Genomic DNA, 24,932 nt, shown 5'->3' with positions numbered 1-24,932 from the left:
ATCCAGTGATTTTGACACTTAATGTTTTCTTCCCAACTTTCCCATTTTTATGGATGGTATACCACAATCCTACCATTCATCCCAGATCAAAACCTGATTCATCATAGGCTCTTTCCTCTTCCATACTCTGCATATCTAATCAGATGACTGATTATTCACACGGTTGTCCTATCCCAGACTTCTTATCTATTCTAATAGCTTCAAATGTCAACTTCAGGTTCATAGTTCTGAAATCAACTTAGAAGAATGGAAGGAGAGGATGGAAGTCATTTTGGACTAATTTAGTCTAATTAGAAATAGAACACTAAAGCTTTTTTAAAAAATTAGAATAATATTATATCAAGTCTATCTTAATTCCTGACTATTTAGCACACAATCCAATTAAATCTTATATGCAACATGGTTTAATAGACAGAGAGCCAGCTTTAAATCAGGGAGACCTGAGTTCAAGTCCCACATCTTAACATATACTAGCTGTGTTAACCCTAGGCAAGTTATTTAATGCTTCACTACTGTGAGAAACTTTCTAAGACTACAAATTGAAAAGAAGGTGGTGGCCAGCAATGGTAAAAGAAGCTTCTTAATCCGAGTGTTCTAGGCCAAAGAAATTACAGGTCCAGTCCTTATCCTTATACACAACATATTCATAGCCTCTTAGCCTTGCCTCTCAAGTACTATTTAATTTGAGACATCTAGCTTTGGAGTACTCTCATTATGTTCTAAAAGGCAGAATAGGAAATCTAGATTAAAAACTGATATTCTTAGAGCTCTATTTCCTTATAACACTAAGCAAATAGTCACTTTCATTCCCATGGGCAACTGGTTACCTGTGGGGCTGGGATAATCAGATATAACCATGCTTACTGGGTACATTATAAATTAGTGTTATCCAGTTTCAATTGAGCTTTCAATGAAACAATGAAATCCTTTTATTCCTTTTAATTGTTTCCCTACCTCAGTACCCACAGAATCTTTTCCAAATCTTTTTTTTCCTCCTCAACCTCCCACAACTTCTCATCCTACATTTCCATCAGGTAAGAACCAAGCTACTTAATCTTATTGAGAAAGTTGATACCATTCCCCAAGAGCTTTCTCTTTGCCCCTTCTCTTTATCTCTAAACATCTTGAAATTGTCCCCCATTTTCTCCTCCTTGCTTTTAGTCTCTGAAAACGAAGTAACCTTTCTCTTTGCAAAGGTTCTACATATACCCTTGATCCTCTTCTCATCTTTCCTAATAGACCTAACCTCAATCATGATCTCTCTCTAATCTTTAATGCTTTTCTGCTTACAAATTACTTTACAATTTTCTTCAAATATGTCCAACTATCTCTGCCCTTTCAAAAAACTAAAAAAACTAAAAAACTAAAACTTTAAAACTTTACAATCCTCTAAAGTTGTTGTTTTATGTCTTATTCCATTCCCAGACAAACCCTTAGGGGGAAAAAAAACTTTATATTCATTGTCTTTAACATTTGCTTTTCACTCGTCTCTCACCATTTCCAATTCTCAACTTTCTGGTTTCAGAGCTCATCATTTAACAAATTGCCCACTTTAAAGTTAACAAAAAACTTTTTAATTGCCATTGATGATATTTGCTTATGTCATAAAACTTCTCAACTAGTTGCTGTATTTGACCCTGCTAATAATTCCTCTTAACTCTGCATATTCCCTCCTTATCAAGTTTTTTTTTTTTTTTTTTAAATCACCATTTCTCCTCTTAACAGCTTCTTCTCCATAGTTTTTTATGGCTCATCATCCTTGTCAATTCCCCTATCTGTGAGAGTTCTGCTAGACTATCTAGGATATTCTTTCTTCTCTCTCTCCTTTCTATCCTAGTGACCTCTTCTGTTCCCATGCGTTTAATTATCATCTCTATACATATGACTCATAGTTCTACACAACAAGTTCCAGTCTCTCCCCTGAACATCAGTCTTGAAAGACAAGTTGCCTATTGACATTTTGGTCTGTTGTTTTTCCTTTGTTTTCAAAGAAGAACATGACATTGGGGAGGTGACTCCATGGCATGGAAATGAAATGAATTTAAGTGGGGAAGGACTGGACAAAGATACCTGTCTCATTCCCCTCCAGAGACATCTGGGTCCAGTGGCCAGATATAGATCAGGATGACTTGAGATACAGTATAAAACCTTGGCCTTTTTAACTAAGGTTTTTAACAGGTTTCAGTTTGACTTGTTATGCCACAGTTCTCTTTTATTGTCCTGACTCAGTTTCCCTAATTATCCTGACCCAGTCCTGACTCAGTTTCTCTGCTTCAGTTTATAATAATCAGCTCAAAGCTCAGTCCTGCACAACCTCCCCTCCCTCTTTATCAGAATATTTGATAAGGATAAAAGATCTTATGTTTTAGAATATCAGAATGCCTCTCCCCATCCCGAGCTACAAGAATGTTAGATGCTGTCTTATCAAGATGCCTCTCCCCATCTCCAGAGCTCACCCCACCCTGTCAGAGTCCCATTCCCACTCTCAGTATCCTGACTCCACCACTGCCTCAATCTACCCCCTGAGTTTGAGCCACGTATATATAGATGATTGAGAACTCATATTGTTTGCTGGATTCTTGGAGTAAAGAGTTTCATTCAGCCCTGGGACCAAATCATGGATCCATTTGGTCCCAGTAAATCTCTTCCATTTAATAAATTATTAAATACTCTCTAATCTCTATCTTGCCTCAGTTTCTCCATCATTACAGACTGAGGCAATATTTAATTAGTGATTAAGTAATAAGTGAATGAGAGGACTCTTTTACCTAATCCAAATATTCACATATACATATATATGTACATATTTTATACATACATATATGTACATATATATCTATATGTATATAAATATATTTTTAATATATATTTATGTCATGTTCTCTTTTCTCTAAATTGTAGACTGTTCTCTGGGAGCAGGATTCTTGGGGAGCTTCTGGAGGCAACCTTGGCTTTAGTTCCAGTTCAATAATCCCAAAATGCATCCAGGAGTTAAAATACGGATCCTTTATTGTGTCCTTCAAAGTCTTGAATCTTTTCTTGGGTCGGGCTAGCTTTAGTAGAAGCCTATCTCTCTCTTTGGTTCCCCGATGGGCTCTTGTCAGAATGTCTCCAGCCAGCATGAATGTGAAAGTAAGAATACAATCTTACTCTGCCTCCAAGAATGTGGGATTGTGGGTTTCCCAGAAGTCAATCCTAATTGTGAATCTCCTGGAAGTTCATGAGCAGTCTTTTTCTTTAGACTTGTGAATCTGCTGGACTTGCGACTCCACTGAATCCTGGCTCTGAATCTCCTAGAGTTTTCCTAAAGTTCTCCGGGGAAGTCCTCTCCTTACCCAATCCAGACTGACTGTCCCCACTGAATCTTGGTTCCTTCTATCCTCCCAGAGAATGGCTTGTGGGTATTCCCTGGGCTTGTGGGAGCTCCTTAAAGGACCAATGAGCGAACTCATGGTTTCTGGAGGTGAGCATCAAAAGACAATACTGATTCTCTGGGATATTGATTGGTTATTGAATTAATCAGAAGCCTGAATAAGTCTCTCTTTTTTTTTCCTTTATTTTTTTAAATTGCATGTAAAGACAATTTTTAACATTCATTTTTGAAAATTTTGAGTTCCAAGTTTTCTCTTTTCCCACTACCCATTCCAGGAAGCAATTTTTTTTGGGGGGTAATTATTTTTATTTTAAACTTAAATACAAAATGATAAAAAGGGAGGTGGGGGAGGGAGTTACTATGCACACAGTATAACTTAAGAGAAGATTCAATATAAAACAATAAATTTCCATTTCCAGAAAATCTATACTGATGAGGTTTAGGTTTTGGGGTTTCCTTTAGTAGGGAACCAAATGATAAGGGCTAGATTTATGGAACCAAAATGAGATTAGGGTTTCTGGTGGTCAGGGAGTTAAATTATAAGATCTAGTGGCAGGTTCAGGGTTCAGGAAACCAAATGGAGAGGTTTGGCTCCCCTGCACCCCCTTGGAATTTGGTACAAGGGTAGGGAGTTTTGGGGCACCCCCCTTATGGTGGTGCAGAGATTCTCTGTAAAGAAATTTATAGCCCTGAAAACCTAGATTAATAAAAAGGGATTATTATAGGGATTAGGAAGTAAGGTTAGAAATCCTGACAGAGAGGCATAAAGTCTCATTAGGGAAATAGGTGAGGGTAAAGAGAGGGTGGCACTGCAAAAGAATATTCCAGTGGGCAGAGGCCTCCTTGGCATGGAATGGCATAGCTTAGCATGGCATAGCTGGCATGTTTAGAACCTCTGCAAAGAGAAGATTTTAGTTTGGCTCTTTTATAATAGGAGCTTTGGCTACAAGCTGAAGGGAACTCATGGCTGGAGTCTCAAGTTGGTTCATCTACTTGCTGGGTTTCATCTTGAGCTGGAATTCAATAAGTTTCTTCAATTCAATAGGATTGGAATTCCTTTTGCTAGATAATAAAATGAAACTGTCTTGTTTGCTTTCCCTCAGGCAGGATCCTTCACTGAACCAAAGTTGAAGGAGATTTTCTCCTTCAAGGATTTTTAGAGTTTCGAGGTCCCTTCTTCAATGCTACACTTTTCGAAGCTGCCCAGCTTTTTTTTTTCTTTTTTTTTTTTTGGTTCTTTGTAGGTTTCCTTTTGTTCTCTGCTGTGTATATTTTACTTTATTTTTTCCTCCTCCCTCCTCCCACCACCCTAAAGAAAGCTACAATTTAGCAAAGATATACACATATGCAGATATCTATAAATAGATACTCATATGTGTATAAGTACATTATACTATGCTTACTTCCTTCTATCATCTGTTTTTTCTGGAAATGGATGCATCTTCCTTCACAGTACAAGTCTTTCCATGTTTTTATAAATCAACCTTCATTTCCTACACTACAGCAATATTCCAATATAATCACATCCTATATGAGTTTGTCTATGAAACTTTTTATTCCAATTTTCTTCATTCCTTCTATTCTTGGCTACATCAGTTTTATTTTTACAAGAAAAGTTTAATTCAAAATTATTTAAATTATCCTTTTTTATATTTCAAAAATGCTCTTATCTTATAGTTTAAGATCTGATATTGCTGATTCTACTTCCTTTATATCTTTGAAGTTCTTCATCATTTTTTCTTCCATATGAACTTTGTTATTATTTTTCTAATAGTAATATAATTTTTGAGCAATTCAATTGGGATGACATTGAATAAAAAGATTTAGGTGAAGTTGTCATTTTAAAAATTATAGTGGTTTTACCTATTCACAAACAATAAAGCTTCATTTTTTTTAGATTTGAGTTTATGTAAAAAATGCTTTATGTTGCTTATGTTTCTGTGACTATTTTGGCAGGTATACACCCAAGTATTTTATACTGTCTAGTTATTTTAAGTTGTCTAAATGATATTGAATGATATTGCTAACACAGTATACTTTAAGAATATTTTAAATTTAACTATGTCTGAGGTTATGATTACCATTCCTGTTTTTTTGTTGTTGTTGTTTATTTGTTTGTTTTTTGTTTTACATATGAAATTCTACTTCTGGCCTTTATTTTATCTTTGTGTGTCTCTTTCATTTTTTAATGTTTATTCAAAACAATTGTTGAATTCAAATTTTTAATCTGCTATCTATTTCTATTTTATGATTAAAGTTGTCCCATTCATGATTTAAGCCACAATTACTTGTGTGTTTTAATTGTTCCTAGTTTTCCTTGCCTTCCTATTCCTTAATATATTTACTCCTTGAGTCTCTCTCCTCCCATCTTATCCCTTTGCCCTCTTATTTCCTTCTGAATTTAGAGGACTTTTAAACTTTTCTAAATATGTACCCCTCTTTAATCCATTCCCAATGAGAGTAAGATTCCAGAACTCCCCATCTTCCTTCCTTAAGAGCTTCTTTTGTATCAGTTTTTCTTTTCATGCTTTATTTGTGTGAAATAATTACTCCTTTTTATCCTACACATTTTTTAGAATCACCCCATCATTCTCAGCTCAGCCCATACCAATTTTTAATTTCATAATTTTAAAAAATGATAAGAGATTGCTAATATTTCCACATTGAGGAAATAAACAATTTGACCTTATTGACTGCCTTATACTTATTCTTTAATGCTTATCCTATATTTCTCCTGAATGTTATATGTCTAATTTTCTCTTAAGTTCTGGAGGTTTTGTCATAAAAAGCTGAAAATCTTTGAGTTCATTAGATATCTTTTTTTTTTTTTCATTCAGGATCATAGATAGAAAGCAATTTGATATAGATTATATTTGTGCAGTTATGTCAAACATATTTCCATGTTAATAATGTTGTGAAAGAAAACACAGATCAAAAAGCAAAGGACTCTAAGAAAAGTAAGGTTTGTTGTTGTGGTGGGTTTTTTTGTTTTGTTTTGTTTTGTTTAATATGCTTTGATCTTTATTCAGACCCCATGAATTCTTTCTCTGGAAGAGGACGCTATTAAACTGGAAACTGAGTGGATGCCCATCAGTTGGAGAATGATTGAATAAGTTATGGTATATGAATGTTATGGAATATTATTGTTCTATAAGAAATGATTAACAGGATGATTTCAGAAAGGCCTGGAGAGACTTACATGAATTGAAGGTAAGTGAAATGAGCAGAACCAGGAGATTATTGTATATGGCAAAAGCAATATTATACAATGATCAATTCTGATGAATGTGATTCTTTACAACAATTGAGACCATTTCCAATGATCTTGTAATGAAGAGAAGCAACTACACCCAGAAAGAGAATGGTGGAAACTAAGTGTGGATTACAACATAACATTCTCTTGATGGAACTGTGAAGAGATACAACCATTCTGGAGAGCAATTTGGAACTATGAGCAAAAAGTTATCAAACTGTACATACCCTTTGACCAGCAGTGTTTCTGCTGGGTTTGACATGAGTGAACTCTATAAAATTATGTAAAATCACAAAAACCATGTCCCATTTTATCTGCAAAAAAACCTAGACTCCAAATGCTTTCACATCCTTTCAGAGTGAGATAAGGAAAACCATTCAAGGGCGAATCAAACTATTGAAGTCACATCCCCAGGAAAAATTTTACATTCCATTGAGAAATCCTGGATTTACCCATGAAATAGGTCTTTGGCAATCCTTTTCTTTGCAGATTTTCTCCATTGAGAAAAATATGCTCATTAGTGAAAAAAAAAATAAATAAAATAAAATCTTACTTTTTTGTCACAGTTCTGGGGTTAGTGAATTCCTTCAGCTTCCTAATCTGTGCCTCCAAGTAAAAGGAATAGCATTCATTCACACTCCTCATCAGGCTTATATGCCAAAGAGATCTTAAAGGAGGCAAAGGGATCTACATGTGCAAAAATGTTTGTAACAAGTCCTTTTTGTAGTGGCTAGAAACTGGAAACTGAATGGATGCCCTTCAATTGGAGAATGGCTGAATAAGTTGTGGTATATGAATGCTATAGAATATTATTGCTCTGTAAGAAACAACCAACAGGATGGTTTCAGAAAGGCCTGGAGAGACTTACATGAACTGATGCTGAGTGAAATGAGCAGAACCGGATCAATTCTAATGGACGGGGCTTTCTTCAACAATAAGATGATTCAAACCAGTTCCAATTGTTTAGTGATGAAGAGAGCCTTATACACCCAGAGAGAAGCCTGTGGGAACTGAATTTGGACTACAACATGGCATTTTCATGCTTTCTATTGATGTTAGCTTGCATTTTGTTTTCCTTCTCAGGTTTTTTTTTCTTTCTAGATCCTATTTTTCTTGTGCCGCAAGATAACAAGATAAGTATGTATATCTATAATGGATTTAACATATATTTTAACATATATAACATATGTTGGATTGCTTGCCATCTAGAGGAGAAGCTGGGAGGAAGAAGAGGAAAATTTGGAACATAAAGTTATGCAAAGGTCAGTGTTGAAAAATTATCCCTGCATATGTTTTAAAAATAAAAAGTTTTAATAAAAAAAAAAAAGGAAGAGGACACTATTTTTTATCATAAGTCCTTCAGAATGGTCTTGAATCAGTGCTTTGCTGAGAATAGCTAAGCAATTCACAGCTGAACATTGTTTAATATTGCTCTTACAATTCTCTTTGCATAGTTCATTTAAGGTTTTTCCAAAAGTGTTCTGTCCATCAGCACTAGCCCATTAATATTCCATCATAACCATAATTTGTTCAGCCATTCCCCAATTGATGGGCAATGCATCAATTTCCAGTTCTTTGCCACTAGAAAAAGACTTGCTAAAAATATTTTTGAAAATACAGGCTCTTTTCCTTTATGTTTTTTTCTCTTGTTGGGAACCACATATGCTGGTATTTTTGCTGGATCAAAAGGCATGTGTGGTTGTGTACTCCTATGGGCAGAGTTCCAAAATGTTCTTCAGAATGTTGGATCCCTATACAACTACACAAAGAGTGCTTTAGTTTCCAATTTTCTCACATCCCCTTCATCATTTGCCATTTTACTTTTTTGTCATATTAGTCAATCTGAAGTGATATCTCAAAGTTGTTTTAATTTGCATTTCTCTAATCAATAGTGAATTTAAACATTTTTTCAAATTATTATAGATGCCTTGATTTCTTCATCTGAAAATTTTTCAAATCTTTTAACCATTTATCAGTTGGAGAATGATTTGAATTCTTACAAATTTAACTCAATTCTCTATTTCAGAAATGAGGTCTTTATCAAAAAAAGCTTACTGTAATTTTCTTTTACAGTTATAATTACTGTGTATTCTTTCCTCTATCCAATTTTTCCTGTTTATCCTTTTCTTTTTCTTTCTTCTTTCACCCTATCCCTCCCTCCCTCCTCAAGTGTTTTGCTTCTGGCTATCCTCTCCAACTCACCCTCTCTTTTATTGGTTTCCCCCCCCCCCTTCTCTTATCCTTTTCTTTTCTTACTTTCCTGTAGAGTAAAATAGATTTTTATAACCAAACTCAATGTGTATGCTATTCTTTCTTTGAGCCAGTTTTGATAAGAGTAATTAAGGTTTGTCCTAAAAACTCTTTTAAGCCTCTTTTATTTGAGATAATTTACCCCAATCTACCTTTCCCTTCCCCCTTCTCCCAATACATTCCTCTTTCTTAACCCTCAATTTTGTTTTTTTAGATATCATTCGATCATAGTCAACTCACACCTGTGCACTATCTCTATGTATATCCCTTCTAATTGCTCCAATAATGTTCTTAGGAATTAGAATTATCATCTTCCCATGTAGGAATGTAAAGAGTTTAATCTCATTGAATTCCTTATGATTTCTTTCCTGTTTACCTTTTCATGTTTTTATTGAGACAAATCTGAAAGTCAAATTTTCTTTTCAGCTGTGTTTTTTTCATCAGTAATGCCTGAAAGATCTCTAGTTCGTTTAACATCTATCTCCTTCATTCTCCCCTTTCTGGCCATTATACCCAGCTTAACTTAGTTGATTCTTGATTGAAATGCTAGTTCTTTTGCCCTTCAGAATGTCATATTCTAAGCCCTTCAATCCTTTAATATGGAAACTGCTAGTTCTTATGTTATCCTAACTGTGGTGCTAAAATATTTGAATTATTTCTTTATCGCTGCTTTCAATAGTTTCTCCTAGACCTGGAAGCTCTGAACTTCAGTCATAATATTCTTGAGAGTTTTTATTTTGGGATCTTTTCCAGAAGGTGATTGGTGAATTCTTTTAATTTCTGCTTCACTCTTTCATTCTAGGAAATTGGCAATTGAAATTGAGGCAATTTTCCTTAATAATTTATTGAAAGATGATGTCTATGCTTTTTTTTGGTCTGGGGCTTTTAGTTTGTGTAATAATTTTTAAATTACCTCTCCTTTTTTCTAGATCAATTATTTTTCCAATGAGGTATTTCACATTCTATTTTATATTTTTTATTTTGTTTGATTGTTTCTTGATAATATTGATAGCACATACTTTCTTTATGAATAATAGATTGTTTTTGACAGTGTTGATCTCATATTTTTTTCAAATAATAAACTATTTATTTGACTTTTGATAGTGTTGCAGATCACACTATTTGATTGCTTCTTGATGTCTCATGAAGTCATCAGTCTCCAATTGTCCCACTCTGATTTTTAAGAAATTATTTTCTTCAGCAAATTTTTGTATCTCCTTCCCCATTTGGCAAATTCTACTTTTTATTCTTTTCTTCAGTGAATTTTTATACATTTCTTTTGCATTTGTCCAAATATACTTTTATGAATATAATAACAATAAAAACAATAGGTAGCCTAAAGTATACTTAACAAAGTTAGGAACAGAAACAAATACTAGATAGCCTAAGGTTGTACACTGAGCACAGAGTAAGAACAAAAAACAAATAGTAGGTAGTCTAAGATTGCATACTGAGCAAAGAGTAGGAATAGAAATAAACATAAGGTCAAGCACTTTAACCTAGGAGCAAGATCATAGGTCCAGCCCACAAACCTAGGCAAGGAGCTGAGACCAAAGTGGGAAAGGAGAGAATGAATGAGAAAGGGAGAGAGGCCTCCATTTCAGTTTTCACTAATAGTATCTTCCAACTAACCTTAAGGGCTGGTGCCATTAGAAGTTTTTTTTTGTTGTTTTTCAATTATTTCTGACTCTTCATGACCCCATTTGGGGTTTTCTTGACAAAGATACTAGAACAGTTTGTCATTTCCTTCTCCAACTCATTTTACATATAAGGAAACTGAGACAAATAGAGTTAAATGACTTGTCCAGGATCACACAGCTGATATCTGAGGTCAGATTTGAACTGAGGAAGATGAGCTTTCCTCATATAGGAGGCAGTTTATAGGAGTTTTAACCAGAGTTTCTCTAATTATGGCACTCAGACCCAAAAGCAAAACAGAATTAAGAGCTTATAAAGATGGACAGCAATGAGACTTGACCTTAGATCAGAGCACTTAGAAAGCACTGAAAATTTGCATATTTCCACTACTGACCTCTTTGAAAAACAGAACATTCCCTAGTTGGAGACAGAAGCAGCAGGACCCAGGAATACAAATCAGGATCAAACAATGCCCTGTCATTCTCCCTAGAAATGAACCGATACTGGGATTAACACAAAGTTCTATTTTGAAAAGATCAAAGGTTGGAAAAATGAATAATTTTTAAAAGATCCTACAATTATCACTACAATCCTAAGGATGCCCAGGACATAAATCCAGAAGAGAATTAATCCAAACTATCTACAAAGTGAAACACAGTGTAGAAGGGCAACTAGAATTCTTAGAAAAAAAAAGTCACATGAATTTTTTTTAAAGAGTTTAACATTATATTATAAACTAAAAAAGAGTCTCTGAGAAAAGAATTAGATAATAAATGAAAACTTTGGAGTAAAGACTTAGAATTAACACCATAATATAAGAGATGTAAAATCTTTCTGAAGTAACAGACTCCATGAAAATTAGAATGAACCAAACTGATTAAAGACTAAGACAACATGAAATATTAAAAATAAAACCAAAAGACTAGAAAAATGGAAGAAAATGGATACCTCATATTTTTAAAACTGCCTTGGAAATCAGATTAGGAAGCTATAATTTAAAAATTCTTTGATTTTTTGAAAGCCACCACCAGAAAGAAAGAGACAGAGAAAATGAGCCTAGAATTTATGAAAGTATTTTAGGCCCTTCAGCTTGGACTTGTTTCTTAGTTTACCTCTCCCTTAGTTTGCCCAGACTGCTCCTTTTGTAGCTATTCTTACCTCACATACCTGAGTCATTCTTGCTTTCCTCCAAAAGCTTTCCAAGCTACTTGCAGTAGCTTTGCCTTCCATCCTTAATGAGGATCAAGCTCATAGACTAAAAGAGTACTTTTCTCTTCCCTTAATCTCACTGCAGCCAGGACCATTAAAACAGTGCAAACAATTTTAGGGACTCTCAGAGCTGGTAAAAACCCAAGTAGTGAATTGGTCAGGCTTCAGCAATTTGGAAAATGGAACCTTTCTGAAGGAGAATCCTACCCAATTCGTCATCTTCCTAGTTTAGCACTACTATATTTGACAAATTTAAAAGAAAACACAAGGCTCCTTCTACACAGCTGGGAATTTGTAGAAGGATATTCAGTACAGGGAAGTTCTGAAGCTTAAGAGAAAATATTTTATATTTCATGTATTGGCACGTGATGGTGGAGAAAATGCAAACTTGGGGCAGCAACGAACCAACAAATACAAATAATGTAAGCCTGTTGCTTCTATGTCTTCCAAATTGCTCTGGAAAACACATTCTGAAATGTACAGTCTCCTTATTGACACTCATATTAAAGACTCAAAGGAAATGGAATTTCTCTTCAATGGCATTGAAACACACTACCTCATGTTAAAAAGAAAGCTAGACTGTGCTGGATTGGGGACAAAGAAGCAACATATGGTGAATGTGTAGTAGCCTTTGCAGCTGTTGAAGGAATTTTTTCTGATTCTTTTGCATCAATATTCTGGTCCAAGAAAGGTTTAATGCTTGGATTAGCTTTTTCCTTATTAGTAGAGATGAGAGTTTATACTGTGACTACCTGCTCAATGTTCAAACATCTAGTAAGTAAACTTTCAGAGGAAAAAATAACATGAATAATCATTAGTATTGCTAGAATAAAAGTTTCTAATTGTGACTTTGTGAAGTTGATCAGAATGAATTGCATTATAATGACACAGTATGTTATTTTGTAGCAAACAGACATGTTGAAACTGGTCTTTTGCAAGATTTTAAAAAATAAACTTTATTGATATCTTTTGTTTTCACATTTCTGAATTTTTCACAGAATCCTTTTTTCTTCCCGTCCCAGAGAGTTATCTCATATAAGGACATTTAAAAAAAAAGAAAAGAAAAAGAAAAAGAAGGGGGAAATAAGAGAATAAAATAAGCAAAACTAACACATTGAAAAGTCTGAAAATATATGCAATTTTCTCCATTTGTGAGCCTCCTTCCTTGGCAGAGGAGTGAGGTGTGAGTGTCTTTTTATAAATCTTCTTCAAGGTCATGCTTACTCTCTATAAATTTGTAAGATTAATTTTATTTTGTAGTTGTTTTCATTTACATTGTTGTCATTTTGTATATGTTTTTCTTAGTTCTGCTTATTTTATTCTATCAGTTCATATAAGTTTTTACATATTTCTTTGTATTTATCATGTTCATCATTTCTTATAGCACAGTCATATTCCATTACCTTAATGTACCACATTTTGCTTAGCTATTTCCCAATCAATGTGTTTCTTTATTTCTAGTTATCTATTTAGCAGTTTTAAAAGTAGAAAATCCATTTGACTATATGGAGAATATCACATTAGAAGGGGGAATTCATTTCTTTGAGAAGAAAGTAGGAGATTATCAGAGGATGAGAGGGACTTGTCAAATGTAGCTGAAGATTGTTTGACTTTAGATGAGGACTTCTAGATGAACTGAAGATGTTATTATTTAACTGATTTTGTTTTTCCTTAACCAGAAAAAAAATGCTTATGTTACTTCCTTGGTTATTTGTTATTGTTTATAGCATTTAAGTTTTTAAAATTTTGATTAACTATTTGATTCAACTACTTTAAAAAAAAAAAAAATTGAGTTCCAAATTCTCTCCTTTTCCCAGCCTTTCTTGACTCACCAAGAGGGCAAGCAATATATCAACTAAACATGTGAAATCAGAAAAAAAAAAATTTAAATAAATTTTACTAATGTTTTTACATCTCCAAAATTGTTCCCAATATCACTCTTCTTTCTCTTTTTGTCCCTTCTGCTGCTTTATAAATCCCAGTGAGATTTTTTTAGAGATACACAGTGAAATATCTATTAATATTTGAGACAGTTATGTAGCTACTTTAGGAAAAATTTTGTTTAATGTTGAAAATAACACTACTTAGAATGTGATGATATGTGGGGCATAAGCTACCAGGATTTTATAACATTTCCAGTATCATACAGAATAATAGTGGGGATAATAGACATCCTTGTTTCACACAAATACTTCTAGCTTATCCCCATTATATATAATGCTTGCTGATGGTTTTAGCTAGTTGTTGCTTATCATTAAAAAAAAAAAAACAAAAAACCTCCCTTTATTCATATGTTTTCTAGTGTTTTTTAATAGGAATGGGTGCTATATTTTGTGAAAAACTTTTTCTGCATCTAATGAGATTATCATATGATTTCTATCAGTTTTGTTATCAATGTAGTCAATTATATTAATAGTTTACCTTAATTGAACTAGTCCTGAACTCCTGGTATCAATATCACTTGGCCATAGTATATTATTTTTCTGATATGTTGTTGTAATCTCTTTGCTAATATTTTATTTAAAATTTTTTTACAAAGATATTCATTAGGGACATTGGTCTATAATTTTCTTTATCTGTTGTGGTTCTTTCTAATTTAGGTATCAGCACCATATTTGTGTCATAAAAGAAATTTGTCAGGATTCCTTCTTCCCCTATTTTTACAGTTTATATAGTATTAAAATTAATTTTTCTTTAAATATTTTGTAGAATTCACTAATAAATTCAACTGATCCTGGAGATTTTTTCTTAGGGAGTCCAATTTTTTCCTAAAATGGGGTTAAATATTTTATTTCCTCTTCTGTTATTTTGGACAATTTATATATTTACAAATATTCATCCATTTCAATTAGGTCATCAGATTTGGACAAAATAACTTCTAGTTATTGTTTTAATTTATTCTTCATTGGTGGTAAGTTCATCCTTTTCATTTTTGATGCTAGTAATTTGGGGTTTTTTTTATAATCAAATTGAAATGTCTAATCAAATTAACTGAAGGGTTTATCTATTTTGTTGAGTTTTTCCCATAAAACCAATTCTTAGTTTTGTTTATTAATTCAATAGCTTTTTATTTTTAATTTTACTAATCTCTCCTTTGATTTTCAGAATTTCTAATTTGGTATTTAATTGGGAAGTTTAAATTTGTTGTTTTTCTAGCTTTTTTAGTTGCATGCCCAATTTATCAATTTCCTCTTTCTCTATTTTATTCATATAAGCATTTAGATTTCCCCTAAGAACTGCATCTCCTAAGTTTTGGTATATTATCTCATTATTTGGATGAAACTATAGGTTTCTATGATTAGTTGTCTGATCCATTTAGGATTATATTATTTAATTTCCAACTGGCTTTTAGTCTATCTTTCCCTGGCTCCTTATTGAATGTAATTTTTATTACATCATGATCTGAAAAGAATACATTTACTATTTCTTCCTTTTTGCATTTGACTGAGAATTAATAAAAATCTAATGCTTTCATAAGAAGAAGATTGATCTCAGATAACTTTCTTTTTTTAATTAGCAAAATTTCATTTTCTCTCCCTCCAATTAAAAAAACAACAAAATTTGTAACAAATATGTGTAGGCAAACCAAACAAATTCTCCCACTGACCTTGTCAAGAAAACTTATCTCAATTGATACCCTGAATTCTTTATTTCTCTCTTGACAGGTAGGTAGTATGTTTTATCACCAGTTCTCTAAAATTATCATTTGTCACTTTTTAAAATCAGAGTTTAGATGACTTTCTGTAGCTTTAACGTCATAACCTTTTTGCATTTAAAATGGGGTGATTCTTTAAGCTAGTTTAATAAGATTAAATGCTAAATTTAATCCATCCAAATTAGAAAATGGCTACCTTCCTGATTACTCCAAAAGAAATTTTTAAAATTAATTTTAAAAATTTAAAGTTTTGTACTTGCACTTTGCATGTTTTAAGCCTAATTTTAAATGTTAACAAATTAACTCATGAAAGAAAACTATCTAGAACTATTAGTATCAGATGACAATGTGAAAATAGGAAAATTTAATTTACCTCCTGAAAACAAAACAAAAATTCAAGAATATCATTGGCAAAAGCCAGTGCTTCTGGGTCAAAGAGAAGAAGCTAAAAGAGAGAATTCAAGTATAGAGGAGACATGGTCAGAATTACACAAGGTATGGCAGCTAGCTAAACTATAAAGAATAAGAAAGCTTGGCATATGATATATTAAATTTCAAAAGACTTAGTCTTATAACCAAGAATAACAACCAGAAAACTGAATCTAGTACTATGGCTGATGGGGGTGAGGAGATGGGAGGGGGGTAAAAATGGACCTTTAATGAAATAGAGGACTTCCAAAAATTACTAATGAAAAGACCAGAGCTGAGCAGGAAATTTGATATATTATAGGAACAAAGAGAAACATAATGAAGTAAAATATAAATGATATAATTATAAGGGAGTATAAAAGGATGAAATATTTATATTATAATGGGGAAAAATGATACAAGTGTATCCCCAGTTAGATGAAAACTTTAAATTCTTGAGGATAGGAATTGTTTTATTTCATTATATTTGAATCTGCAGTACCCAGTATGGTACTGGCTAAGCACATGCAAGGTATTTGAACAATGTTTGTTGATTGATTTATGAAAGAGATAAAAATTATGTGTACCAAAGAAAAATAAAGGAATAATCTGAATAGCAAAAGAAACTTGAGGATAGAAGATGGAACAATACTAGGGTAAGGAATTAATAAACTGATGATCTTAATTATCGCTTTATGAAATAGATATGTTTCTGAAAAAATATTGCTCATAAATAGTTTGTATGAATAGAATGATGTTCTAAATTCTATTCAATTTAGCCAATTTATTAAGGACCATTTATACTTTATAAGCACTGAAGAAACAAAAACAAATAGTTCTTGCTCTCAATTCAATTTAATCTAATGAGAATTTATTAGTTACACATTATGTAACTAACTCAAGGCATTGTAAGGCTACAAAACTAACACCAGTGCCACCTTCTTCCCTAGGTATCTCTTGACAGTAAGAGGCTCAGAGTCCCAAAGTTTACTAGTTTTTATAGATTGGAATTCTAGGACTGTGTAATGGAGGCTTCTGGGAGAGAGGAGGACTAGAACAATAGACATTCTTGTTTTCCACAAAGCAGGAAGAAGCACAGATAGGGGTGGAGTGGGTGTTCTCTGGGTGCTGTATCTCTTATCCTTTTCTTCATGGACTTACATGCTCCAAAATGGGAATTAGAGGCTGAGAAAAAGATTTCCTCTCTCCAATCCTTAGACAAGAACTATTCAGATTGTAGAATAACCAGAGGGATTTTGTGTTTTCCTTTACTGTGTTAAAGGATTAATTCAAAGCTGTTATCTCCAATGCCCTTAAATTGGACAGTTTCTTCTCCTTTTGGGAGCATTCTCAGCCCAAAAGAAGAAACTCATCTGGCTTGGCAGTTAGTAGTACAAAATTCCAAGTTATTCCCATCCAAATTAAATTTTCCCTTTGTTGCTCACTCTCCTTTTCTGGTTCTCATTTTTATTCCTCCGTCCATTTATATTAAGGAAAATGTAGGTGCTGCTAAATCTTTGTCTGATTTGTGGACAAGTCTAGATCTTTGTAAAAGTATAGGCAATATAACCTTGCTTTAGGTAAGACTGAGTCATTATGAAAGGAAGGGCTGCTATTGACTCCATGTGGAAATCCTAAACACAAAGGGACTCATATTGAAATGTCATCTACCGCTACACAAGTGCAAATTTCTATAAAAGAGAGAACTATTAGCATGGAAAGAGTAATAATATATTCTTACATACTATTAGACTTAGAAGAGATAAACCTTTGAGGCAAATCAACCTAAGGAAAAGAAGGCTTTGTGCTACTGATGGGATACTTACTTGCTAAAACTCCTGGTACAAGAGAAACATTGTTTAAAAATTGTATATGCCTTAGAAGTGGTAGTATTGAAGAGTGTAGAATGTTCCTCAAGAATAGGAACTCAGTCATCCAGCCCTGCTCCTATCTACCAACTCCCTAGTACAAATTAATGGTAGGACACTTCTCAAAGGAAATCATATCTCCATACCAATGAAATATTGTGGAATCCCTTAAAATCCTGGACACAAAATAATTCCTTTCCTCAGTTAGCTCTCATTCTCCTAAGAAGACATAATGCAATGGGAAATAATATGAATTCTGGAAAGGGAAGCTGGATATGTTGTATAAAGGCCTTTTTATGCCAAGAAGAGGAATTTGTATCTTATCATCAATAGACGAATAAGAGAGACAAAAAGACAAGACACACATACACACACATGGCAGAGAGAGAGAGAGAGGTGGTGGGGGAGTTTTTTCATTAATTTATAAAGTGTTAAATATGTGATAATACTGTTCCAAGTGCTGAAAACAAACAAAAAAAAAATAATAATAAGTAAACAAGACAGTGCCTGTCCTCAAGAAGCTTGTGTTCTAACAGGAAGACAATACAAAAAGGGAAGCAGAAAAGATAGACTTAAAGTGTCCATTTCCATGTAGAGGGGCCTGAGAAGTGATATAGATACTACATTTGGTAAAAGATGAGGTGTAATTTTGCTTAACAGACCTTGGCTTCTAGGATAGAATCTATCTACAATTCCGGTGGGAGGGAAGTAAAGTCAATGGTCATAGAGTAGGTGACAAATCACAGAGATAGCAACTAATGTGGAGATTTATTGTAGAAAGAGAAAGTAAAAGGTCAGCTATCAGAGACTGGATCCAATGAAGCTTCTTGAGCAGCAGAATGTTTTCCAACCAGTATTTCAGGAAGTTTATTTTGACAGTAATATAAAGGGTAGAATGGAGAGAGAGAAGAGACTGAAAACAGGGAAACCAATTTGTAATGTAGGCTATTACAATATTCTAAGTAAGAGATTATTGTAGGTGGGGCTCTAAAGTCAAAACATTCAGTTCAAGTTTGGGATGAAAGAAAGTGCTTGTGAGCCACTGAACAAAAGAGATTTACTGTGTTCAACACAGCAAGAATATATATTAACAATACAGTGGCACTTAGTTTTTCTACACAGAACTCTTTTCCCCTGTTTCCACCTGGAATACCATGTGGTACATGATTAGGGTAGAGTGACATGTGGTCTTAGGCAACCACTAAGTCTGGTTGTCTGGACCTTTCATGCCTCCAGGACAAGAAGCTGCATCAAAGAAGCTGAACCAATTGCATGCAAAGAGAAAGTCAAGGTAATCAGAAGAAATCAGAAAAGTCAAGGATGCAGAGTCAGAAAATAAAACAAAATTATTCCTATCATATTCCACCCCTTGCTGGCAAGAACTTAATTTTTTTTCCTTTTTTTTTTTTTTTGCTTTTTTTTTTTATTAATGTTATTTTTTCCAATTACATATAAAAATAGTTTTCAACATTCTTTTTGTACAATTTTGAGTTCCATATTTTTCTCCCTCCCTCTTCTTTCTCCTGCATCTCCAAAACAGCAAGCAATATCACATCCCTAATTATTTTCCACTATATAATTGATAGGACAGTTCCCTTATCATGGGTAGTACTAAGGAACAGAAAAATAAAATAAATCAAAATGTATATAGGACAAATACCAGGATTCCTACGTCTTTCTTTTCTCATTCAGAAAGACACTCAGTTTCATAGTTTATCCTATATGATGTGTGATGCGATATTCCTATATTTCTCAGTAGGTATTCTAATGCAAAATGTTGGTGATAAGTCAGAGCAACCCCAAGAACATAGTTCAGATGATGATACATTCTGTTTAATTGAAGATTTTTGAAAGCAGGCTCCAGGATCTCAACTGCTGGTTTCAAGCTCTGTCATAGTCACTATTCTTTTCTTTCTTTTCTTTCTTTTTTTTTTTTTTTTTTGGTGAAATACACTACCACCAGAAGGAACCAGGCAAACATGATTTCTAATGTACCATTTCCATTTAGCAATACAAGCCCCCCCCCCCCCCCCTATGCTTTACACATCTTGTTAGAGGGACTCTTTTGTATCATCCAAACTATAATAGGCGATCACAAAGGGTAATTGCAACCAATACCCTTTAAGAAAAAAGCAAAATATTTTCAATGAATGATTTCTCTGGACATTTGGAAGTCCAGAAGTCTAAGAGTGTCTTATTCTGTCCTCCTGGAATAATTTGGTGCCTGCCAAGTACCCAAGGAAAGGTGCTGCTGAATGGCCTACTTTATCTCTTCACAGTGATGAATTCAGTTGAGAACCACACATTTATGGATGAATTGGTAATTTGGGGCTATCAGGATAGTCAGGTGAGGTATGTACACTTTTCAAAACCTAAAAAGTCCAGTAAATTTTTGAACTTCCTTCTTAGATCACAGGGAGGGAAGTATCAGTAATTTATTCTGGTTTGTACCTGTACTCCTCTGGGGTTTTCCACCTATTATATTTCCCCAAAACTTGACTGATCAGGCTTGACCTTAGATTTCTTTAGGATTGATTTCCCCACCCTTACTCCTCTTATGGATCATTGTTTGATTTAGAACCTTTGCCACAGTGGCTCATATGACCCAAACAACAATAAATCATCAATCTAATGATGCACATCAATGTCTTAAGGAAAGGAAGCCTTTTTTAGATCTCTGTCTATCATAATTTGGAAGTATGATGGAGTATTTAGATAGACTTGGGAAGGAGGGTCAAGCATATTGGTTTCCTAAGATAAAAGAAAACTATTTCTGACTAGTTTTAGCCTAAGGCACAGAGATAAAGGCATTGGCAAATTTGGTAGAGCCATATTATTCCAAACCTTGGCTATCTGGTCTACAGAACTGATGAAATCAGGAACAGTAATAGAGATAGGCATTATATGGAATGGCTCAGGGAACTCTAAGGGTTTTCATTTGGTGTCACCCATGTAATATTCCCAGAGGTTACAGGAAGGGCTTGAACAAGTATTGAGAGACTCTCTCACCTCTCACCTCAAGAACTGTCCTCTATAGGGGAGATTGAGATAGAGGTTTGGAGAATATCTCAGGTATGGGTAAAGCTGAAGGATTTCTAGTACCCAGATTCTTCATTTTCCTGAACATGTGTTTTATTAGCTGGTATTTTATATGTATGTTTTATGTTCTTGTTTTAATAGTAACCTCATGGATTGGCCATCACTTGCTTTACCATCAACCCCATGTTTCAGGAGCCACATCTAAAGCTCCTTCCTAGGATGGCATCATTCCTCCTCCACCTACCTAGCAGGACAAATAGGTTGTGTGACTCCTCTGCCTATTTCTAGAATGCACTGATAGCAATATTAATTCAAGTCATAATTGTCTCTACCTCCATTTTATTTTGGTTTTTTTTCCAACAGTAGGAAAAGCTACTTTATTATTATTTTTTATTAAAGTTTTTATTTATAAAGCATATGCATGGGTAATTTTTTCAACACTGACCCTTGCAAAACCTTTTGTTCCAAATTTTCCCTTCCTTCCTCCATCCCCTCCCTTAGCTGCCAGGTAGCCCAATATATGTTAAATATATTGAAATACATGTTAAATCCAATATATGTATGTATATCAATACAGTTATCTTGCTGCACAAGAAAAATCAGATCAAGAATGAAGAAAAAAACTGAGAAAGAAAATAAAATGCAAGCAAATAACAACAAAGAGAGGGAGAATACTATGTTGTGGTTCACAGTCTGTTCCCATGGTTCTCTCTCTGGGTGTAGATGACTTTCTTCATCCCTGAACAAGTGGAACTGATTTGAATCATTGCAATGTTGAAGAGAGACATGTCCATCAGAATTGATCTTTGAATAGTCTTGTTGTGCCGTATATAATAATCTCCTGGTTCTGCTTATTTCATTTAGCATCATTTCATGTAGGTCTCTCTAAGCCTCTCTGAAATCATCCTGCTTCAACTTCCATTTCAAATTTCACCAGTTGTTTAGAAAAGAAACCAAACTGAATTTTTCCTGTAATATTCTTCTACAAAATGTAATCTTCTCTTGTTGGGATTTTCTTGGGGTCCCTCAAGGCAGCCTTAATTTCAATTCAGTAATCACCACAAGTGTAGCCAGGAATTAAAGTCCAAATCCTTTACTGTCTCCTTCAGAGTCTTGTTTCCTTCACTTGGGGCTCTGCTAGTTTTTCTGGAGGCCTATCTCTCTTCTTGGTTCCAAGAGCTTTTGCTCCAGCCTGCCTTCTCTGGCTTCTAAATTTCCCCAAATGAATCCTGGTTGAGGCTCCTAGCTTATATATGCTCTTTTAAAGGTGTGACTCTTGTGGAACTATAGTAAGTACAATTACTTGTACAGAACTAGAGAACTGTTAAGCACTATGCTAAATTAGATAACTATTGTCTTTATCAATTCCACTGACTTAGCACCTTGTTTCAAGTTAAGGCTCATTTTTCTAGTTTAGTTTTCCTGAAAGTAACATGATGATTTTGGAGAAATCTTCTATTATTATATCACTGTTTTATAGGATGCAGGTGGATGCAACTAATCACAATCACAAAATTCTAGAAAAATTTCTAGATCTACAAAATATATTTTACTATAAAAACTCTTATAAATCTCTCTTTAGGATCCTTTTATTTCCTGAGGGACTGTGAACCTAATTTGTTCTCCATACCCTACTAACAAATCACATAGCTCTGATTTTATTTCCCTAATTATTATAAAACTATTTTGAATGGTTTTGGTGAAGAAAATCAGGAGATTGAGAGGGGACCAGCCCCTAGAGACAGCCTCTTCAAGGGACTCCTTAGAGTGTTCTAATTGATTTTCTCACTGAGGGTTGCCCTAGAAATTGGACTTCCTCTTGATTTCAATTTCTGAGCTAAGGTAAGCCTCCACATTGTTGTGAAAGTCCCTTCAAGGGAATAAAGGAATCAGGGAATAACATACAGAAGAGACCCCTTCCTCCTCAAACTAGAAACATGTCTTTCAGCATGGGACCAGGTTGTGCCAGATATGATGAAGAAATATTCCATTATCTTATGTGAAATTTGGTCTAAAACTGAGAGATTTAGCTGATAATTTGCTTTGGCCTCAATTTGGTATTTTTGAGTATTGTATGTATTTGAGCATCTAAGGCTAGCTTGGAGACAAATCACCAAGTCTGTTGGAATTCTGATTCTATTGAGCTCCCCTTTCTGATGGCATATGTCTTACATATTCATAGGCATTTTCTTTCCATCCTATTTTGCCTGCTTCTTCTCTTGTTCCTTTACAACACCTTTCAGTAATTTTTTCTTCTGCTATTGCTGCCTCCTTTACCCCACCCTCTGGACCTCCATCTTATTTTCTATCTGAATTAACTGGAGATTTAGTTTCTCTTTAGCAAGAGGGGCTCCACAACTGATGTTTTGCTTCTTCAACAAAACAGTATATATAATCCAGCATATCCTGATCAGACAGTCACAATTAGGAAAAATTAGCTTTTTAGTCCCTCTGATAGTTCTACCTGGAAAAGGGACACTCTCAAATTTAATGAAGACCCAGAAGCAGTTAAACGTAATTGCAGGCCTTTGTTAGAGGTTAGTTATAGTCCCACTGTGGGGGAACATAGCTGATGACAGGAAATCTTACTTTCCCCCAATGAAAGAACTGCCATTATTGAAACTACTAATCAGCAAATTCTGGCCAGGGTTTTAGGGGACCTGGTCTTGCAGAGTTTCTAAGTAGTCCATTATAGGACCTTAACTCCTATAATGGAACTCCAAGAATCCTGTTGATTACATGAACTTATTTCAGGATAGGGAATGCTTAATTAAAAGCATGGATGTTTGTGCTATCCACACAAAATTGGTTTAAGTTCAGAGAAACTCTTCAAATAAAAAATAAAACCCCTAACTGCTTTCAAGATAGGTTATGTAAGATTGCTAAACTGCATTAAATCCACTTAATCCAAGAAATGTGAGAATAAATTTAGCCTTTATTGGCTAATCCATGTTAGAAATACAAAAACATTTGCATAAGGGTTTCCCTAGTTGTCATGAAAAGGACATCGATAAGCTTAAAAGCATTGTCCAATTGTTTATGAAGTAAAAAAAAGGAGAAAAAGAAATCTGAGTTCAAGGGCCAAACTACTGTCCTTGCTACTGCATAAGCTGCATCAAGAACTTGCCAGTCATAGAGATGATTTTACTTACCACAAGAAAAACCATATTGCCTGAGAATGTAGAAAGAAAAATGGAATCAAAGGAGTAAAAATAATGTTGGACCTAGATATGCCCAGGGAAATTCTGCTGCCTGAAGGTGTGTCAGAATGGTAGGGGCTGTAGACTTTGGAGAAGATCCTTCAGTTTTCCTTGATCCTGATGTCCTTATCCCAGCCATCCCTGTAATGTTCTCTTCTCTAAATTATAATTGTTCTTTGGGAGCAGGCTTCTTGAGGAGCTTCTGGAGGCAGCCTTAGTTTCAGTTCAGTTCAATAATCCCAAATGTAGCCAGGAGTTAAAGTCCAGATCCTTTATTTTCTCTTTCAAAGTCTTGTCTATTTTCCTGGGCCCAGTTAGCTTTCTTAGAGACCTATCTCTCTCCTTGGTTCCTCGAGCTCTCTCAGAATGTCTCCACTCACCATAAAGGTGGAAGTTGGAATGACTTTTGACTCCTCCTCCCAGAGAGTGAGCTTGTGGGTTTCTATGGGCTTGTGGCTCAGGCCCTGAGAGCTTCTTGTTTATATTTCTGCCCGACTTGTGAATCTTCTCGATTTGTGAATCTCCTCCTGATATATGCTTTCTAAAGGTGTGAACTCCTTTAGAGGTGTGAACTAAGTACATAAGCATTGTCTCTATCAGTAACTTAGCACCTTGTTTCAAGTTCTGGCCCATAACATCTCCTGCTTTCTTTTGATTTAGAACATAAGGTTGTCATGACCTCCCTGACTTCTCAAGGTGGTGAGAACCCCCAAAAAAGGTGATCATGCCTTCCCTGACTGCTCAAAAAAGAAGTGAAAGCACCATAAAAAGGAAGTGATCACACCCTCCCTGACTTCTCAGGAAGGGAGATGAAAACACCAAAGGAAATGGGAAATCAAATCAGATTAGCGGGTTTCTGAAGGGGCTCACTTGAAATGAATACATAAATCCATTAATATGGGAGGTATTACACATAGTTACATAAATTACATAAGCACATAGCAATATAACACAGGCTAGAAGTGATGTAACAAATAACATGAATCAACAATACACGTCCATAAGTCCTAGAAATAGTGCAAAAGGAATCCATTGTCCC

At 34.4% G+C, this 24,932-nt stretch overlaps 1 pseudogene; it reads left to right on the top strand.

Moving 5' to 3' along the window:
- Window positions 1-3,105: 3,105 nt before the first annotated feature.
- On the top strand, window positions 3,106-12,629 carry LOC141543890 (ribonucleoside-diphosphate reductase subunit M2 pseudogene; annotated as a pseudogene).
- Window positions 12,630-24,932: the final 12,303 nt, after the last annotated feature.

Source organism: Sminthopsis crassicaudata, chromosome 5 (assembly GCF_048593235.1).
Source record: "Sminthopsis crassicaudata isolate SCR6 chromosome 5, ASM4859323v1, whole genome shotgun sequence".
NCBI classification, from domain to species: domain Eukaryota; kingdom Metazoa; phylum Chordata; class Mammalia; order Dasyuromorphia; family Dasyuridae; genus Sminthopsis; species Sminthopsis crassicaudata.
This window is presented reverse-complemented; position numbering and strand designations above follow the sequence as displayed.